At 49.2% G+C, this 19,499-nt stretch overlaps 1 protein-coding gene across 3 annotated transcripts in view; it reads right to left on the reverse strand.

The window, feature by feature from the left end:
- Positions 1 to 19,499, reverse strand: part of LARGE1 (LARGE xylosyl- and glucuronyltransferase 1) — a 544,237-nt gene that overhangs the window by 483,380 nt on the left and 41,358 nt on the right. The window contains exon 1 of one of the 3 annotated variants that reach the window (XM_045062295.1): positions 16,034 to 16,163. The exons of the other annotated variants lie outside the window; for them this stretch is intronic. The gene's annotated coding sequence lies outside the window, so the exon portion shown is untranslated. Of the gene's footprint in view, positions 1 to 16,033; positions 16,164 to 19,499 lie in introns of those variants that run through there. 3 annotated transcript variants of the gene reach the window in all.

A 19,499-nucleotide genomic window follows, 5' to 3' on the forward strand; every position in this document is an offset into this window, starting at 1 on the left:
TCTCCTGTTAATCTGTCTTCTGTCAGCTTAGTTTGCAGGCCTGGCTGCTGAATCTTAGAGGGCAGGGGAAAATTTGTCCTCCCTACCACAGATCCCACCTACTAAGTGCTGCCCCTATGCAGTCAGGCCATCTGCTATGCCCCTCACTCGTCATCTCAATGACCCAGAGAGGGGCATCCAACCATTAGCCTCATTCAACAGAGGAGGACATGAGGCTATGAACACTGAGGTGCCTTTTTCAATACAGCACAGTTGGTTAAGAGGCAGGGTTTATTTTTTGGGGTCACTGGGTGGCTCAGAAAGTTAAGCATCCGACTCTTGATTTCAGCTCAGGCCATGATTTCACAGTTCATGAGTTTGAGCCCTACATCAGGTTCTGCACTGACAGCACAGAGGCTGCTTGGGATTCTCTCTCTCCCCATCTTGGTCTGCTCTTCCCCCACTGTTCAAACTGCCTCTGTCTCTGTCAAAATAAATAATAAACTTAAAAAGAAAAAAAAAAAAAAGATGCAGGGTTTATTTTCAAACCCAGACTGCATAATTCCATAGCTTAACTGTTTTTGCAAAACACCCCACACCAAACTAATGTTTACAAATGTGTGTGTGTGTGTGTGTGTGTGTGTGTGTGTGTGTGTATAATCCCTAATATTGGTGAGGTCTAAATAAGTATGCCTTGTGTAGCAAGGACCCATCCAGCTCCCGTCCCACATAAGCTGAGCTGGAAAGCGCATGTTCACAAGGAAAGGACTTTGTCTTCACTTCTGTATCCTCAGAACCCGCCTTGAAGCAGGTACTAAATATTCACCAGATGAACAGAGAGAGAAGCAAACTTCCTTCTGCCCTTTGCCCAGAACACTGGAGGGACCCTTCCCCCAAGATCACCTCTTGGTTCAGCTGTGGACAAGAGGAAGCAAATGTGAAATGAAACTGTTCTCAGCATGTCCCCATCTGATTCCCAACAGACAGGCAGGAACATGGCCAGCTGTACACACAGCCTGGCCTCACCAGACATTCTTTTCAGATGCTGAACAAGAAAATTAAGGTGCCACTTGGGGATTAGGCAGTCTACCAAGGCACTCTACAACGGACTCAAACCTGTTTGTATCAAAAAAAATAAAATAAAACAGGGGCACCTGGTGGCTCAGTCGGTTAAGCCTCCAACTACAGCTCAGATCATGATCTCACCATCCGTGAGTTAAAGCCCCGCATTGGGCTCTGGCTGACAGCTCAGAGCCTGGAGCCTGCTTCAGATTCTATGCTACTCCCCGACTTGTGCTCTGTCTCTCTCTCTAAAATAAATAAACATTAAAAAGTTTTTTTAATTAAAAGTTAAAAAAATAAAACAAACCTCACACTCAAACAATTAAGATAAATTCATAGTTAATGAACACAAATACTAATGTGCTTAAAAAATAAAAAGGAACTTGCCCTTGGCACAGATGACTGGCAGCGAGGGATTGGTCGGGAAGCTTTGCCAAATATAAAACAAATTCAAAACTAAAAGTGACTATCAAATACTTGAGCAGTTGTTGGCAAAGAAAAAAAAAAAGGGAAAAAAAAAAAGTCCTGTCCTGGGAGCATGGGTTTCAGTTCCTCAGTGTGAAGGTCCTTTTTTATAGCTCAAGGGCGGACCTTTCACCCATCAGCTCACATCAGCCTTCTCCCCCACGTTCCTTATTTTTTATAAAAACACAAAGTTAAATCCCCTGGTGCTCTAATCAAGCTCCCTTGCTCATCTGAAGGGTAACCTTCACAGAAAAGAGGCCACTTGATCAATTCCAAGGGAATAAAAATAAAACATAATGGAAAAGACAGTCTAATCATCAAGGCTAATTACAAAGGAAGAGTATCCTTCCCCCCACCCCAAATGTCCCTGATTTATTAAAAAGAAAAAAGGTAAGAAAAAAAAAGACCTGTCTGACAAAGATGTCCTTTGTCACTGGTCTGAAAACGAACAGGAGTCAGCTATGACTTACACATGTGAAACCAGATAAATTAGCTTTTGAAAAAGTAACTCATATATTTACTGGTGACATACTGGAATATCTATGATGTGCCAATTAGATCCAAGAGGATGGGGAAACGTGCTGGGAGGGGTGGCCATTGAATCAGGCAAGACTCTGCCCTCCACTAGCCTATCGCCTAACATAGAAGACACATCTCATTCCAGCTGGTGGTGGCATTACAGATGTCCAGGAGCAGGACCCTGGGGCACTGAACAGAGAGGGGTGCTTTTGATCTGAGGAGGAGAGGGGAGTCTTTCTGGAGGTGACTTTAAGCTGCATCTTGAAGGAGGGGTGGGAGGTGGAGGGCTGAAGTGAGTGCGAGGAGACCCTGAGAACTTGCCCCTACCTGTCAAACAGGTCAAGTCAAATCAGTCAAGAGACTTCAGAGGTCAGCATGCCCCTCTTTCTTAACTGGAGCCGCACAGGAGCATCACCCGGAACACTCATTTTCAGAATGCATGCGCCCGGCTCCAGCCAAGATGTAGTGAGGCAGACTTTCAGAAGCAGGGCTTTGTTGGGGGCTTATAGGAAAAGCCCCCAAGGAATTTCTGAGAAGCATCCCCCTTTAAGAACTTCTGATCAACACCATGATCTCATTTTTCAAAGTGGGGGAAATGAGGCTTAGAGAGGTACCCCTTATTCCCTCAGTCATTCAGTAAACATCTACTGAGCACCCAAATACAACAGTGAGCGAAACAAAAATACCTGCTCCCATGAAACGTTTTTGCTCCCTGAGACCTAGCACCAACACAGAGGGGTATTACTCTCACCCCAAGACAAGGAAACCTCGGCAAAAAAAAGATTAAGAGAACATAAATAATAACTGATGGAGACAGGATCAACCTTAGCCCTCTGAGAAGCCCCTCAGCCTCAGGACTGTGGGTTGAGGGGGATGAGTTTGCACAAGGAATGGCCTGTTTTTAGAAGCAAGGGCAGAGCAGGGGAGAGGGGTAGGGTAGGGGAAAGCTACGGGAGAGAGCTCCATGCCAGACTTCCACTGAAGAGATTCCAGAATGTTCCATATGCAGAGTCTAACCAGAGTTAAGTGTTGATTTGTGGCTATAACAGCTCTTGGGGCAGCCGTGTTCCTCTGGAAATGTTCTCCATTGGGCTACACAACCCTCCATAGGAGGAGGCCAGGGACTGGGATGCAGGATCACTTCCGGGTCAACGTGAGGAAGCCATTATGTCTTCTGTGGTGGGAGAAGCAGAAGAGAGCCCCGAACTCGTAAGAGGCCAGTGCTGAGGCGCCAGCCTTTCCACTTATAGCTCTGTGACAGTTAGGCAAGTCACTTAAGCACAGTTCATCCAGATGCAAAACACCAATTTGCAAAGGTTCCCTTGAGGATTTAATAAAACAGCTTTGGAAACACTCCACATCTTACCTGGCACATGACAGGTGCTCTACAACGGCCAATGCATCTGAATTTGTGTCTAAATGTTCGTTCGAAAAAATAGACGAGTTCCCCTCCTAAGGTCAGCTGTCAGATGAACCTGTCTGTCATTATCTCTTTTTCTTCCAATTTCTGTTTTGCCAAGAGCAAACAGAAAAAGCTAAAATAGCATCTGAAGTCAAGGTTCGCGAGGCAGATGGAGCTTGGCAACCTTAGGGAGCTCACCTCATCGCCCACATGCCTTCTTGGTTCTGAACTGGAAAGCAAAGAAAAAAAAAAAAAAAAATAGACTCTCCTCAAGGGCAGGAGAAAATCCATCATGAGCTTTTGGTACTCAAACAGCCTCAAATGCGAGAGTTAACAGATGTGCACAGTAAATATTCCCAGTGGACACACAACTGTAAGAAATGATGCAGTCAGAGAAAGAGAGAGCTAAATTAAGCCCCGGCTGCAGTTACGCTTCCCAGAGAAGATACTAAAATAAAACACATATCTAACTTATTTTTATTTATTTGTATTTGTTTTTGAGAGAAAGAGAGACAGAGCATGAGTGGGGAAGGGGCAGAGAGAGAGAGACACAGAATCCTAAGCAGGCTCCAGGCTCTGAGCTGTCAGCACAGAGCCCCATGTGGGGCCCGAACTCACAAACTGTGAGATCATGACCTGAGCCGAAGTCAGCCACTTAACCGACTGAGCCACCCAGGCACCCAAAAGCACATATTTAAATCTTTCTTCTAGTTGTTGATGCCTATATGGTAGCAATTAAGTGCCTGGAAGAGAAATCACACCAGTTAGGAACTCTGGAGTCAGAATGTCCTGGTGCAAAACTGTCCAAGTGTGCCCTGAGGAAAGTTACCCAACCTCTACGGTCCTCATCTGTAAAAGGGCAGCAGGACCACCCAGAGCTCAGAGGGGAAATGTTCTGGGAATAAATGTGCGGGAAGTCTTGAGGAGGGCGCCTGGCACATGCTGAGGGCTCACAAACTGAGATGCACTGGAATCACCAGGTGAAAGTGGGGACAAACCCAACACAGCCAGCTGGCCAGGCCACTGCCCTGACCCCTCCAACCTCTCTGGGACAGCCCACCCCTCCAATGGCCACAGCTGGGCTGGGGCATCCATTCCCTTCACCCCAGAACCCCAGAGGGGCGGGACATGAAAGCTTGCTCAGCCTGAGCGTGGGGAGGCAGCGTCACCCACGCGGCCTCTACCTCGGCTCTTCCCACTCTCCTGCTCCATCCGGACAGCGAGGAAAAGGTCAAAGCTCAGCCCCATCCTGCTATTGTTCCACATTAAAGGGAAAGTGGCTTGTGCACCCACAGAACAGTGGGCTCCTTTCCCCTCCTTGAACCCGGTAGGCTAATGACTCCAGCCTTCACCATCACCCACTGTGCAAGAGGAGCCAAGCCCTGTGGTTTTGCTAGATGTCCCCCCACCCACCCACCTGCACACACACACACACACACACACACACCCTCCACCCCACAACACAACAGAAACCAGGACAGGCTGCTGGTAGCACATCATCATGGAACAAGCCAGACCTGGACTTGAATCCCAGCTGTGGGACCCTGACTAACCTGGCCAAGCCTCAGGCTCCTCACCTGCAGAATGGACACACTGCCATCTCGGCTGCTCAGGGTTTAGACACCCCTCTCCCTCCCCTCTGTATTTGGTACCACTTCCCTAGCCCCACCGGCTTCTGAATGGATCAACGCGGGAGCTAGTAAGGCATGTCACCTCTGCTTGCCACAGTTGGGCCACAAGGAGCCCCTTGGCCCTGCTAACTGAAAGGGCGGGGTTAGGGAACTGGCCCCCGTCCCCAGAAAAAGAGGGTGGGATTTGGGTGAGAAGCAGAAGTTTCTACGACAGACACAGTCTCCTGTCTGCAAGAGCTCCCAGCAGTGGAGGAGCTGAGACACACAAACCTCTAAGAACACACAATGGGAAAGGCTACAACAGAGGTTCACACAAACCACCATGGAAGCAAGGAAGACTCCGCTCACGCCACCTGGAAGCATGTCCATGTTATCAGGGAAGGCTTCTCTGGGGTGGTGACACTCGAACTGTGCCACAAACAATACAGGACTTGCCCAGGGAAGGGCAGCCAGCCAGCACCGAGCGGTGATCCAAGCCCGGACTTGAGTACCACCACAGTCCCGTACCGCCTTTCCGCTTTTCCAGCGGCGTTTGGGGCTCCCCCACAAGAGATCATAAGCTCCCTTGGGGAGGGCCTCCCTCATACAGTGGCTACAAGCAGCACAGTCACCAGGACCATGGGAGGTGAAACTGTCAGCCAGGACACGGGGGTCCTTGGAGAGACAGCTCTGGCTACATGTCCTTGGGGGCCCCCGGAATGTTGCATATGGGCTTGATGTTGTAAAACAGAAGTTCTTATTCTAAGAGCTGTGTCTTCATTAATAAAATGACAACTCTATTAACAAAGGCACAGTCCAGTAACACAATGGTCAAAATCGTTACTAGAAGCAACAACTGTCAAAACTGTAATGATCATTAATGTTACTGTTAACGCTACTCATCCGGTAGGGCTCACATGTACTGAGAGCTTGTGGCGCACCAGGCTTTACCTGAGTAATCTCATTTAATCCTTATCAATCCTGCAAGATATTACTATTATCATTAACTATTTTACAGATACAGGTGGGAAAACTGAAGCACAGGAATCAAGTGAATTACCCCAGATTGTGTGAATGTGATCCTGGGCCCCCGGCAGGGAATTCAGTATGCCCACCTCTCCACACATCATCGTGGCGGACGGGAACATAGAGGAGCCAACAGATTAGGGTTCAAGTCCCAGAATCTGCCACTCAGTAGCTGTAAGACATTTGGGGCAGGGATGCTTAACACAAATTTTGCATCCGTATGGTTCTGAAGGTTGTAAGTCCAAAATGGGATTCCTGGGCTTACAGAGTTCCATGGTTTTTCATTTTTTGTTGTTTTTTTGTTTTTAAGTTTATTTATTTTGAGAGAGAGAAAGAGAGAGAGAGGCAGGGAGAGACGAAGAGAAAGAGAATCCCAAGCAGGCTCCACACTGTCAGCGCAAAGCCCCATGAGGGACTCAATCTCACTAACCATGAGATCACGACCTGAGCCGACATCAAGAGCTGGATGCTTAACTGACCGACAGAGCCACCCAGGTGCCCCTGTTCCCTCGTTGTTGTTTTTTTTTTTTTAATGTTTATTTATTTTTGAGACAGAGAGAGACAGAGCATGAACGGGGGAGGGTCAGAGAGAGAGGGAGACACAGAATCTGAAGCAGGCTCCAGGCTCTGAGCTGTCAGCACAGAGCCCGACGCGGGGCTCGAACTCACGGACCGTGAGATCATGACCTGAGCCAAAGTCAGATGCTCAACTGACTGAGCCACCCAGGTGCCCGTTCCCTCGTTTTTAAGTGGAGATTAATACAGTCTCACTAGGAACCCAAGACAATTACAGTAAAACAACATGAATTAAGCCCTTGACACAAAATAAACTCCCATGAACTTGGTGACCTTCTTTCTTCCGGCTCCAGAGGGACCCATGCCCTCTCTGCTTGCTCGACTGCCTACTGCCTCCCGCCTCCCAATGGGAGGGTGGGCAGTGGCACCCCTCCCAATGCTGGACGGTGCCATCCCCATTTCTAGGAGTCTGAACGAGGCCTTGGACTCCTTCTAGGCTCAGGTGAACTTTATTAGGAGTAAAGGGGCGAGGGGAGTGGGTAAGAGTGCCTTTTCTCCAAAAGTTTGTAGCTTGTGGTTCCTACACTGAAGACACCAAGGGAAACCTGGAGTTTTGTATAACCAAACAAATCGTCTGGCATGCTTACATTTCAGTGTTACCTAAATGCAAAGTAATATGTAACGTCCCACGTTTTTACTCCAGAAAACTAATCCCTCACCTGTTTCCGGGGGGACCGTGAAGTGCATGGAGGTGTGGCGAGCTTTGGTGAACCTCTGTCTTCAGTGAGAGGTGAGGCTTCCCTTTCTTCTTCCACTGACTGGCAATAGCTCATGACAGAACATACCCTGGTGGGCCTTACCCAAGAGAGGGAAAGACAGAGGAGAAAGCTGGGACGGCCCTTCAAGTCACTGAGGACTGTTAAGATCCCTTCCAGTTTAAGGGGCTCTGATTTCCTTTCATGGTCCTGGAGTCCCTAGCCGTGTCTATAATTGGGCTGGGTCCCAAGGACACCCCTATCCTCGGGAGGGTTACAATAAAGATGCAGTAAAGGGCTACCCTGAGCATAAATTAAATACCCCGAAGCATAATGCAGACAGTGACTACATGTATGATAAAGACAACAGGAGAAGCAGAGAAAGCCATGCTGGCCTCATGTTACTGGTGAAAGCTACACAGCCAAAGTGCTGTTGACCATGGGGTGCAGAGCATCCAATGCCTTCTTTACCTGCTTCATAAACACATGCCCACGTACATGTCTCCAAACAGGACTATGACCTCCTCAAGCATAATGACGGTGCCTTGTGCACCACCCTATCCTCAGGATCACGGACAGACTCAAATGCTGGCTGGGTGGGCGGGCAGATGGATGGACAAACACACAGAGAGAAGGGGCTGGTCTGGGAGGCTGTGTGACCGCCTTGAGATAGCAACAAGAAGAATGTGTGTCTAACTGGCCAATCAAAGCCCTCAGAGAGCAAGGCTTTTCCCAGAAGCCACATTTCTTCTGTCCCTGCTTCTCAGAACCCAAAGCACTCTTGGCCTGTGGTCCTTGGGTTCCATCCACCATCACTGCCTGTATTTGGACCATGGTCCTGATGTGGCCTCATCCTTTAGGCCCATCCCTCTCACCCTCTTTCCATGTCTCTCTCCCCATCCCCATTTCTACAGCTCTGCTTGTAACCTGAATCCCTGTTTGGTTTCTGGATGAGCCATGGGCATGAATGACAGACGGCCTCAGCCCAGCATGCAAAACACAGTCAGATGAATTTTTCTCGCAAAGTAAGCTGACCTCTACTGCGGAACACAATTCAGTGACCTCTGCCCCCCAGCCCTGACACAGAGCCCTCTCCCACCCATCCTCAAGAAGGGAGGGTGCAGCCAGGAGCAGTAGATTCTGCTCATTCTGCCCACAGGCTGCAGTCCCTTGTTCACCCCAGCAGGACTGCGGATTATTTCAGCTCCATTTTTTCCCTCTCCTTCCCAGCCTGACCTCAAAATATTATCACCATTACACCAAGAAGCAGCTTTTGTTTGGTCTGTTTGTTTTCACTAAAGAACATCCTGGCAAGGAATACTGGCATCTTATTTTATTTCAGAGTGACACTGACACAACTCTACTTCAGGTAAATAAATGTTTTCGACCCAAATGAGTCATTTGGTGGGAACAGTGAGTTCGCAAGCCTGCATATGGGCTGACCCCTTTCCCAAGCAGGGAAGAGGGCGGCATTGTGTGTGAGGTTCAAAACCACTTAGAACACCAAGACCTCATTTTTCATGGCGATATCCATTGTTGTACGTGCGGAAAACAGGGAGGGAAACAGGGAGATCATTTAAAACGCTGGGATTCTCTCTGGGGTAGAATCCAGCTATGCCATTTTCTGACTGTAAAATCTCGGGGGTGGGAGGAAGTGCTTGACCCCTGACCTTTGTTAGTTCCTTTGCGACTGTGAGGATTAACCTAAATCACTTACTGCTGTAAAGCATTTGAAAAATTGCAGCACATGCTAAACAATTACGGCAAACTGTTAGAATATGTACAGATCGCATAGGAAGGAACCGTGCTGTCCAATAAGGTAATCACTAGCCACCTGCGGTCATTTACCTTTAAATCAATTAAAATGAAATCAAACTAAAAATTCAGTCTCTCAGTCACACTAAACATATTTCAAGTGCTCAGTAACTACCTCTGGCTAGTGGCTACTATACTGGACAGGGTAGAAACAGAGCATTTCGTCACCACAAAGTTCTACTGGATGGCGCTCGTATGGAAGGAAGGAAAAATGGCTTGAAGCAAGAGAGTCTGTGTGACCTTAGGCAAGTTACTTAACGTCTCTGTGCCTCATTTCCTCATCTGTAAAATGGGGACAATAGCAGCTACATTATTCAGTGATGATTATTATCTGCTGTGCAAGCGCGTACGATAATGTTTACAGTAAAGGCTGGCACTCACCAGCTAGTACCCTACAATGGGGGACAGACACACGTAGGATGAGAGATGTGTTACTGGGAGAATTTTTTTTTTAAGTTTTATGTAAAACACCTCCCACAGGGCCAAACACATAGCAGACACTCAGTTCATTCACTCTTTTTTTCAACCAATGTTCATGGAGCACCTACTCTGTGCTGGGCATACTTCTAGGCACTAGAGACCTAGAAATGAGCAAAGGCCCTGCCTCCTGGAGCTTAGGGTCTCAACGAACGGGGGCTCTATTGTGCTGATACAAATAGGCAGAGCCAGATTTCCATTTTACCACATCCTAAGCACTCCCAGCAATGCAGAGAGAATGCTGCCAAATATAAAACTAGCCCCAAACAGATACCTGATAAAAGTGCTCTTTGGATGGATGGATGGATGGATGGATGGATGGATGAATTAGGGAGCTGGGAGGGGACTAGATAATGTACAAATAGTGAGTTGGGCCCTGGGTGACCCAGTAAATTACTCTCTGGTGGGCGTGGCTAACTCAGACAGCTGTTGCCAGGCAACACTAACAACTGATCCTACAGCAGTGTGCAAACTGCTATGCATAAAAGCTTAATCATCTTTAACGAGAATCTTAAAACTCGAATGCTAGGATAGAGGTGGCCTTTACATACATGCCCTCTGGCTTCTATTCTGGGCTCTGCTCTGACTCACCCTGCCAGCTGGGGCTGCTCACTCCCCTCCGTAGTACCCAGAGGGGAAATGAACCAACCAAGGGGCCCACACCCACTTTGCCTACCCACCTCTCACACCAGGCAAACAGCCTTTTGCTGGTGCTGGACAAACAGCCACCCAAGAGGGAGGCATCCTGTTGCCCAGCAAACTCCTGTCCAGCCCTCAGACTCACTTGCGGCTGAGCAACTTGCACACTGGCCCCAGTTCTATTACTCACTGGGCACATCTTTCCCAAGAGGCGGCAAACGGCACCATACCTCTGCCTGTGTTTCTATTTGCAAAAATCTAAAAGCTCATTTTGATAGGTTTGCAGCTCCCTGACACAGCTAAATGTCATGGGAGGGGGCTATGTTGAATCACTGGATCTACGTCTTATCTACAGGACAGGCCTCAGCAAGTTATTTCAAGTCCTTATGTCTCAGCCTCCCCTTGGTTGCACAGTAAGGAGAAATACTGCTCGCTACACGATGTTGTTGGCGGGATTAAATGACAGAACTTAAAGCTCCCAAATAGTAGGAACTAGTTTACATTCTGTCTAGCATGTCAAGATGGGTGGACAACAGGAGGAGATGTGGTCTAAGCCCCATGTGCTGACACCATCAGGGCCAGCTGGTCAACCCATGCCTCGCCCACTTCCTTAGCACTCCAAAGAGGAGGCTGAACTGGATCTGTGCAGTCTCTTGCACACGGCCTTCCCTATTTTACCACAGCTATGTTGCTTTTCATCCAGATGAAAAGAATGCAAGGTATTTGGAAATGCAATACAAGAATTCACATCAGCAACCTCTTCCATCTGCATAAGCCTGACTTCCAAATGGTTATAATAGGACATTGCTCATTATAGGTCTCACACATACAGGGGCATGCAGGAGAACCACCATGTAATCCGTGGGATCTGCAAGAGAGAGCTACTGTGACCTGTCTTACCCTAAGCAGTAATACCTGAGAAATGGCAGGTGTAGGATGCTAGTTTTATAGTAATATAAAAATGCTTGTCTTGAATATCACACTTCAAAACACACAGGACTGGATGATGTCTAAGGGTTGTGCTGTGTTTGATGTTCTAGGATGATTTCTGCTAGGAGCTGAGCTGGCTAGGAGGACAGGGCTGACACAGGGAAGCGATGTTCCCTACATGGCCTGAAATGATCTCTGTCCATTTCTCCCCACACCCCATTGCACTCAACACCCAGCCTACCATGCGGGACCTCTTACCTGTCTTAAGCATGTCCTTAAGCTTAAGCATGTCCTTAAGTCAATGACAGGCGATTTTCATTCCCATCCATGTGGACTCTTCCCACCAAAGGGGTCTCTGTGTACTCTATTATTCTCATTCATTCAATGTCCTTTTCAAGGCTGCTCAGGCCCTGGTTTGGGCAACAGGAGACCACCAGTCATGTCTAATTCCACTCGTTTTGCGTTTGCTGCATGTCCATTCCATGACAGGCTCAGCCTACAGACACGACAATGACCATGGCTGACCTCGAGGGGCTAAAAAACAAACAGGAGCCTGCAAGATACACAGACTAACCTCACAATGAAATGAGAGGCCAGAAGTGCTTCCTCAGAATCATAAAAATGGTAGGAAGTCCAGGGAGCTGTGGTTGATTCCAAAGGTGCGGGGGGGGGGGGGGGGAGTGAAAAAAGGGTCTTGGACTGGGCTGAAAATGAGCAGAATTCGGACAGGGGGAGGGGGAGGGGAAAGAAACTGCTTGGGTCCAAATACTAATTTCTGATACATGCTCATCTCTCAAAGCCCCTCTCTCCAGATGCCTTTTCTCCCCAGAGTCAGTCCCTTGTGACCACTGAGACTGCAGCACCTTCCAAATTCTTGCTTGTCTGTTGGCTACTCCGTGCTCATTCTGACCCTTTCAGGCCTGCTCACCTTCCCCATTCTCTGGGCCCTGACCCAAGACAGCACTCTCCGAGCTGGCATTAAGTGTGGCAAGGCTAAAATTAGGACTGTTTCCATAGATATCTAGACTTCTCTGTAGCAAATCTGTTCGGCTCCCAAGTGGAAAAAAAAAAAAAATTTTTTTTTTTTTTTCCCATTCTGACTGCAAAAGCAACTGGGGATCTGGAAAATCCAAATCAGCTGATGTCTGGACACAGCTTTGAGCCTTCCTGACCCCATAGGAAGGGAAAAAGGACCCTTCTTTGTCTGTGCAGTGGCCCCCACGGGAGTTTGCCCTCAATGGGCTATAAATCACCCACCACGATTGAAGGATGGCAAGCATGGGAAGTACCATGTGTCTAGGCCACCAACACACTGGGCCTCACTTCATCCTGGAGGGACTGGTCCTACTTCCTCCCATCGCAGAGACCTGCTGCAGATCAGCGGGGTGAAAAAACAGCCTCGCCCTGGAAGACGGGCCACGCCATTGAGTTAATACATGGGAAAGCTCGTATTTTAACCAACAGGGTGAAGACATGAGGTTCATAGATGTTCAGAGACCCTCCCACGGCCACCCAGCAAAGGGCTGCCATTGTGTTAATGATGACAGGGTAACAGCAATGACAGGCACAGCCAACGTTCACTGGCACTGTTCTCTTCTGGGCTCTGTGTCCACTGCTTCTCGTGGATTCTTCTACTCCATCCTCGTTATGGGTTGAACTGTGCCCTCCCAAAAAGGACATGTTGAAGTCTGACCCCCAGGAACTCAGAATGAAACCTTATTTGGAAACGGAGTCATCGCAGATATAATTAAGATGAGGTCATACTAGAATAGGGTGGGCCCTCCTCTCCGGGGTGCCTGGTGTCCTTATAAAGATGCCATGTGAAGACAAACGGAAAGAACACCCTGACGACACAGGATAAAAGTGATGCATCTACGAGCCAAGGACGACCCAAGATTGCTGGCAACCACCAGAAGCTAGGAAGAGGAAAGAAGGCTTGTCCTACAGGTTTCAGAGGGAGCACGGCCCTGCTGGGGTGCCTTGACTTCAGAATTCCAGCTTCCACAACTGTGAGACGATGAATATCTGCTCTTTTGAGCTGCCCAGTTAATGGTATCTTGTTACGGCAGCCACAGGAAACCCATACAAGCCTCATCCCAATTCTATGAAGACGTAGGTACTGAGAGAGTCAGGTTTTACGCATGAGGGCACGGAAACTTAGTGACAAATACCAACCTGCTACTAAGTGCTTTATATATATTAACTTGTTTAAAATCCACAACAACCCCAAGAAGATATTCCATTTTAAAGAGGAAAGAAAGTGAGGCACAGAAAGGTTAAGTAATTTGCCTGAGGTCACACAGATCCTAAGTGGTGAAGTCCAGATTCAAACTCACATCCGGAATCAGTGCTCTTACTTACTGTCACCACCTGAAGCCAGAAACAGAGTGTCTAACCAGGACTTGAGCTCAGGTGTTCTGGTGTTAAAGCCCACATCCTGGGCCTCTGTGTCACCTTTTGTGTCAAACAGAATGCTCTGCACTTAGGGGCCCTCAGAATGCTTATTTGATGACACGGACAAATTAATTAAATGAGCAGTGACTTGCATGCATACCATTAATTCAGATTAAATTCAAATTAGTTCATTTTAGCAGTTAAAACTGACCCAGGTCCATATGGGCGAGAGAAAATAGGAAAGAAGCAATTAGGATAGCTCGAGCACTAAACAGGCAGAGTGAAATAAAGCTCTTCACTTACAAAGCTTTTATGTACCAAGTTGTTTCCATAAACATTTACTGAGCCCACTACGTGCCAGCACAGAGTCAGGTCATGGGAGCAGAAAGTCACAGCTCCAGCCCGGGAAGGACATGGGCATGGTCAAACGGCCATCTATCCTGGCGGGTTCCAGCACTGAGGTCAGCGCAGAGGTGCTGCTGGAGGCCAGAGCAGAGGTCCCTGAATCTGCCCAGGTCCACAGCGGGGGCTTCAGAACAGGAGGTATCTGGGCACCATCTTGCTGACCCAAACAGCTGACCCAAACAGCTCCCTCTTTCTTTCCCGCCCCCCTCCTTTTTGTCTCTCTGTAACTTTTCCCTGAAACAAGAGTATTCTCACTGCATGAAACACACTGGTGCACATTTGGCGACATTCAATTTTCATGCTCACTAATCCATAGCAGAGGGAATAGAGTTAATTGTTCACCTTCAAAAAAGAAAAAAAAATGGGGGAAGAGTCAGAGCCTTTGCAAAACTAAAGTCAACAGACAACTGGTGATGGTTACGAGCATTAATTCAGATAAACTATCCCTCATTTGTTGACAGAGTGACAGAATACTACACTGTATTCTTTATCAACAAGTGAGAGAACAGTATTAGGAAAGGTGGAGGTCAAGGTCAAGGGCCATGGAACTGACCTCACTGGACAAACAAACACTAAAATTAGGAGGGTGGGGAGCAGCATGTGGGGGACGGGGGGGTGTCAAGGAAGAAAGATCTAGAACAGAGATGTGTCCTGTCACCCACCTTTCAGCCAGCCATTCACTCACTTGTAGGGCCTCTCCACACACAGCATGGCACGATCATGCGTGGCTTATCAGAAAGAATGAAGGTTCTGACTTAACCCTTTAAAAGAACTTTTTTAAGTTTATTTATTCATGGTGAGAGAGAGAGAGAGCAAGTGGGGAGGGGCAGAGTGAGAGCGGAGAGAGAGAATCCCAAGCAGGCTCCGCACCGTCAGTGCAGAGCCCGATGCGGGGCTTGAACTCACGAACTGTGCGATCATGACCTGAGCCGAAATCAAGAGTCACGTGCTTAACAGACTGAGCCACCTAGGCGCCTCCTGACTTGAGCCTTTACAGGGGGTATACAGGGGCACCTGGGTGGTTCAGTCAGTTAAACATCCAACTCTTGATTTTGGCTCAGGTCATGATCTCATGGTTGTGGGATCAAGCCTCACATTAGGCTCTGTGCTGACAGTTGCTTGGGATTCTCTCTCCCCGTCTCTTTCTCTCTCCCTCTCTCTCAAAATAAATAAATAAACTTTAAAAATACACACATACATACATACATGCATACATACATACAGGGGGTATACAGAGTGGTTTCAAGATCAAGTGCACCTCTGATGGCTTAATTAATAGCAAATGATACTGGGAACAAACACCAACCTGGCAGCACTAAGTGCTTTACACATATTAAGTTGTACAATCTCCACAAAGACCCTAACCCACAACAACCCCATGAAGCTATCACATTTTCTGGTTATTTTACAGACAGAGGGAAAAGGGCAGAGGGAGGGAGAGAGAAAGAGAGGGAGAAAGAATCTTAAGCAGGCTCCACACTCAGCACATGGAGCCAGGCATGGGGCTGGATCCCATGACCCTGGGCTCATGACCTGAGTCCAAATCAAGAGTCCAATGCTCCACTGCCCGAGGCACTCAGTTGCCCCAAAGCTATCCCATTTTAAAGAGGAAAGTGAGGCATGGAACAGACACACAGTCAGTGCTAGCCATTACTGTTATCAACATGGTCTTCATCACCAAAGAATTTAACACAGTGCCCAGGCAACCAACCAGCAGCTACACCTCTCCATCGCCATCACCAATCACCATCACCAATTATCATCACCAGTACCGCCACCAGAGCTGTGTACAGCCTTGGGCAAGTCCCTTACATCTCTCGACCTGAACTTCCACGTGTGTGAAACCCAGTTCTCATGGAGTGGAAGGACCAGGAGTTAAGCGCGGGCAGGGGAGGCTGGCCCGGCTCACGCTGGGAGCTGGTCTTCCTGGAGCAGGCTGGTAGGAAGTAGGGAACCATGGTCAAGGGCCATGGAACTGACCTCACTGGGAAAACAAACACTAAAATCGGATCCTTTCACCAGGAAACATTCCCACTCACCTCTGCCCCTTAACGAGATGGCCCTGCCCCTATGGAGGGGGCGGAACTGGCCGCCTGACAGCTTTGGTCTCCCGGGCCCCGGCAGAAGCTGGCGGAGAGTGACCCCGATAAGGCACCAACCTCGCTCCTGAAACGGCTCGCCTCTGTGTTTGGGTTTATTATTTCTGCACTGCTACAAAAAGCCCTTGGATCGGCGTGAGTATTTCTTTTTTTAACCCCCCTGGCAGGAGCCGCACACGGCAGAGGCACGCCTCGATTAGCTCAAGCTGTTCCTGGACTAAAGAGACGGACACACCGTGGACTTTATTTGTGGAGCCTCTTCTGAATGGCATCGGGCACGGAGGCCGAGGTCCCCGGGTGGACCTTCTCAGAAACTCTGCTGCAGGCGGGAGACCCATAGGCTGAGCTGAGGAGCAGACTCCAGCCCCTCCAGCCTCACCCTCCTCTGCCCTGAGAGGCCACCTGGCAGCCAGGGAGCACTGGGGTGGGAGTCACGGAGCTTGGCCACTCACCAGCTGCGTGGCCAAAGGTGGGCCAGGGTCTGCCTCTCAGCGGCACCCCATCCCGGGGCCTGGAGTCTATTCTGGCACTAAAACCTGTGGGATCTCTTCTCTTCCCGAGCCATCCTCCACCCTCCCACTGTCTGCCACCTGCTGTTCACATCCTTCCTCCCCGCTGGCTCCACCCCAGGCTTGCCCTGCCCTTCCCAAGGCACAAAACTCCAAATACAAGTCACCAGGCTCACCTCCCTCCTCCTGAGCCCCTGCCCCTACCTCTGCCCCATCCCCTCCCCCTCACTCTCCACCCCTATGGCATTTTTCTCTCCCCCTCCCCCCCTTTCTCTGGCCTCCTCTCTGGTGCTGGTTTTTTGCCTCTACTCAGAGAACTTCAACACGAAAATGGTACCTTCTTTCCACAGACTGTGCAGTGCCCTCCTATCTCTGTCAAACCCGACTCTCCTGTTTCCTGGCTGCTCTGGTCCTTTCCCAGAGCTGGTACAGGTCCCGAGGACGGGACCTAAAGAAGGGCTGAAGGTCAGAAGGGTCCAGCCAGCCTGGGCAACAGACACCAAGCACAGACAGATGAGACAGTCAGGCTTCACTTCTCCGAAGACTCCTCCGCCTCCACCCTCCCACATCAAAGCATCTCCCCCTCTCGCGAGCACATCAGCGAGAGAAGAGGAGCCTCAGGTCTGACAGGACCACAGAACTTTCTCACCCAGGTCTCAAGACACAAGCCAAACACAAAGGCCATGGAAATGTAGCAGCTGAAATGGGGCCATTCACTCAGCAAACATTAGTTATGTGTATTATTTTAAATGGATCATAAAATAAATAGCATCTGTCCTGTTTCTTTCTGCAACTATGGGAAGAGTGTGTGAAATGTGTGTAGTTCTGGGAAAGCCAACGGCAGCTTTACCCGCCATTCACTGGAAAGCCTGCAGAAGGTTGTGCTGGGTTCACATTCCACCTCAGTGGCCTCCCGGCCAGGAGCTGACCCTATCTGCGTCTCAGTTTCTCTGCAGGTGAACTGTGAAGACGAAATTATCTAGCACCCCAGATGGCTCAGAGACTAGAACCGATCCGTGCGCGTCTTCATCACCATCCTCTTCTTCATCATCATCACCACATGAAAGTTTACTGAGCCTTTAACATGTCAGGCAGTAACCGAAGGGCTCCACGTGGATCCATTCGTGAACACGACAGCTCCACGTCGCAGCTGGGCAGAGAGGTGAAGTCACTTGCCCAAGGTCACACAGCTCAGCAGAGGACGGCAGGATTCAGCCCTAGACAGTCTGGCTCCAGAGCTATGCCATTCAATCCCTGATGCTAGGCCCAGTGGCCAGCTAAGAGTAAATCGTTCAGCAACTCACTTGCTAGGATTATTATAATAATATTGGCTTTATTTTTGTAAGAACCACTGCCTCAGAGGGATGATTTTATTTTGCCTTTTTGAATTAAATTTCAGTCCTCAGGGCACCGAGCCTAGGGTAATAGCTTCTATTTCTGCCTGCTATCCACTCCCGTCCTAGCAGAGAGAAGGCCAGGCTGAGGGACTGCCTGTTTGCAGTTTTATGGGTCAAGCGGCATTCTCCGGGCCAAAGAGGCTGGGGGGTATCTCTATCCCAGAACTGTTGGCAAATCTCTCTCAGGCCACGGCCAACTGCAGAATGACAGCTACCACCTGTCCCTCTGGAGAGCAAAGCTCCCCAGCGTAGAATACGTATGCCCAATTCCAACCCTCCGAGGGGCCTCCAGGCCAGCCAGGGGCTGCCCTCCCCAGCCTGCCACTCTGGCTCCCTCCCAGGAGCGCTGATGGGTGCTAAACTCCAAGGTCCTCACAGGCAGCAGCCCCAGCCATGCCCCCAGAGCAGGAGACCAGTGTGTGTGGCAGCACAGAGTCCTTTCCACTTAGGTGGGAGTGAGCTGTTTTTGAATGGAAAGCTTCCCCCAATAGAGCCCTGGGCGAGCCTGTCAGCAACAAGCGGGGGGGGGGGGGGGGGGGGAGGGAGAACACGGGGCACTGAGGAACCCACCCACCCACCTGTCCCTGTCACCCCACCCGGCATGGGCTCGCCAGCCAAGCCACTCTGGAAGGTGCGGGAGGTGCGGCCTCTGGGATAAATCCAGCACGCTGGGCTCTGAGCCGGGATGGCTAGCCCTCCTCTGCAGCATCAGGGCGGCGGCTCCAATATTGCTCAGACCAGCAATCTCATCCTGAACGTCCCAACCTTGCGTTTTACACAAAATGTCGTAGAAGGAGATCTATGAATATGGGATGGTCAAGAACACAGGCATTGGAGCACTACAGCTCTGGGTCTGAATTGCCGATCTATGCTCAAGCCATGAGACCTGGGCAAGCTGTATTACTGATGTGAGCCTTTGTTTCTCATCTGTGCAATGGACACAAGAATCAGGTCAGAACCTTAACCTTGGAGAACATCAGTGTAACAAGACAAACAAACTGCCCCTCCCCCCCATCTCCAATCATCAGGATTTCTCAAAAGCATGGGCACATGAAGGTCAGAAGTCAGGAGAGCAGATACTCTTGGGAGGGCGGGGGCAGGGTGGCTCTGGGGTACTGGGGTACTGGGGTACTGGAAATGCCCTATTTCTTGATGTGAGAACTGGTTATATAGGGGACTCCCCTTATTAAAAATATACCAAGCTGCACACTTTGTTTTCTGGGCTTGGCTATGCTGTATCTCGATTTCTTAATTTTGCTAGAAAAACAAACAAAACAAGAGCTTTGGCATGGGATGTATAAACTCTGTCCTCAGCTCAGAGCGAGAACTCTGGATGTGAACATGCTTCCGCATGAGTCCCCTTCACCCAGGGCTGTATTTATGAGACCATCCCTTAAAGGCACAGCTTCGTCTCCAAGCCTTTGACGGGCTCAGGGGTCATCATATCCACTGATGCTAACGCATCCCCACCGACTTGCACAAATATTTACCAAGCAGCTA

This window comes from Felis catus, chromosome B4, assembly GCF_018350175.1.
Source record: "Felis catus isolate Fca126 chromosome B4, F.catus_Fca126_mat1.0, whole genome shotgun sequence".
NCBI classification, from domain to species: domain Eukaryota; kingdom Metazoa; phylum Chordata; class Mammalia; order Carnivora; family Felidae; genus Felis; species Felis catus.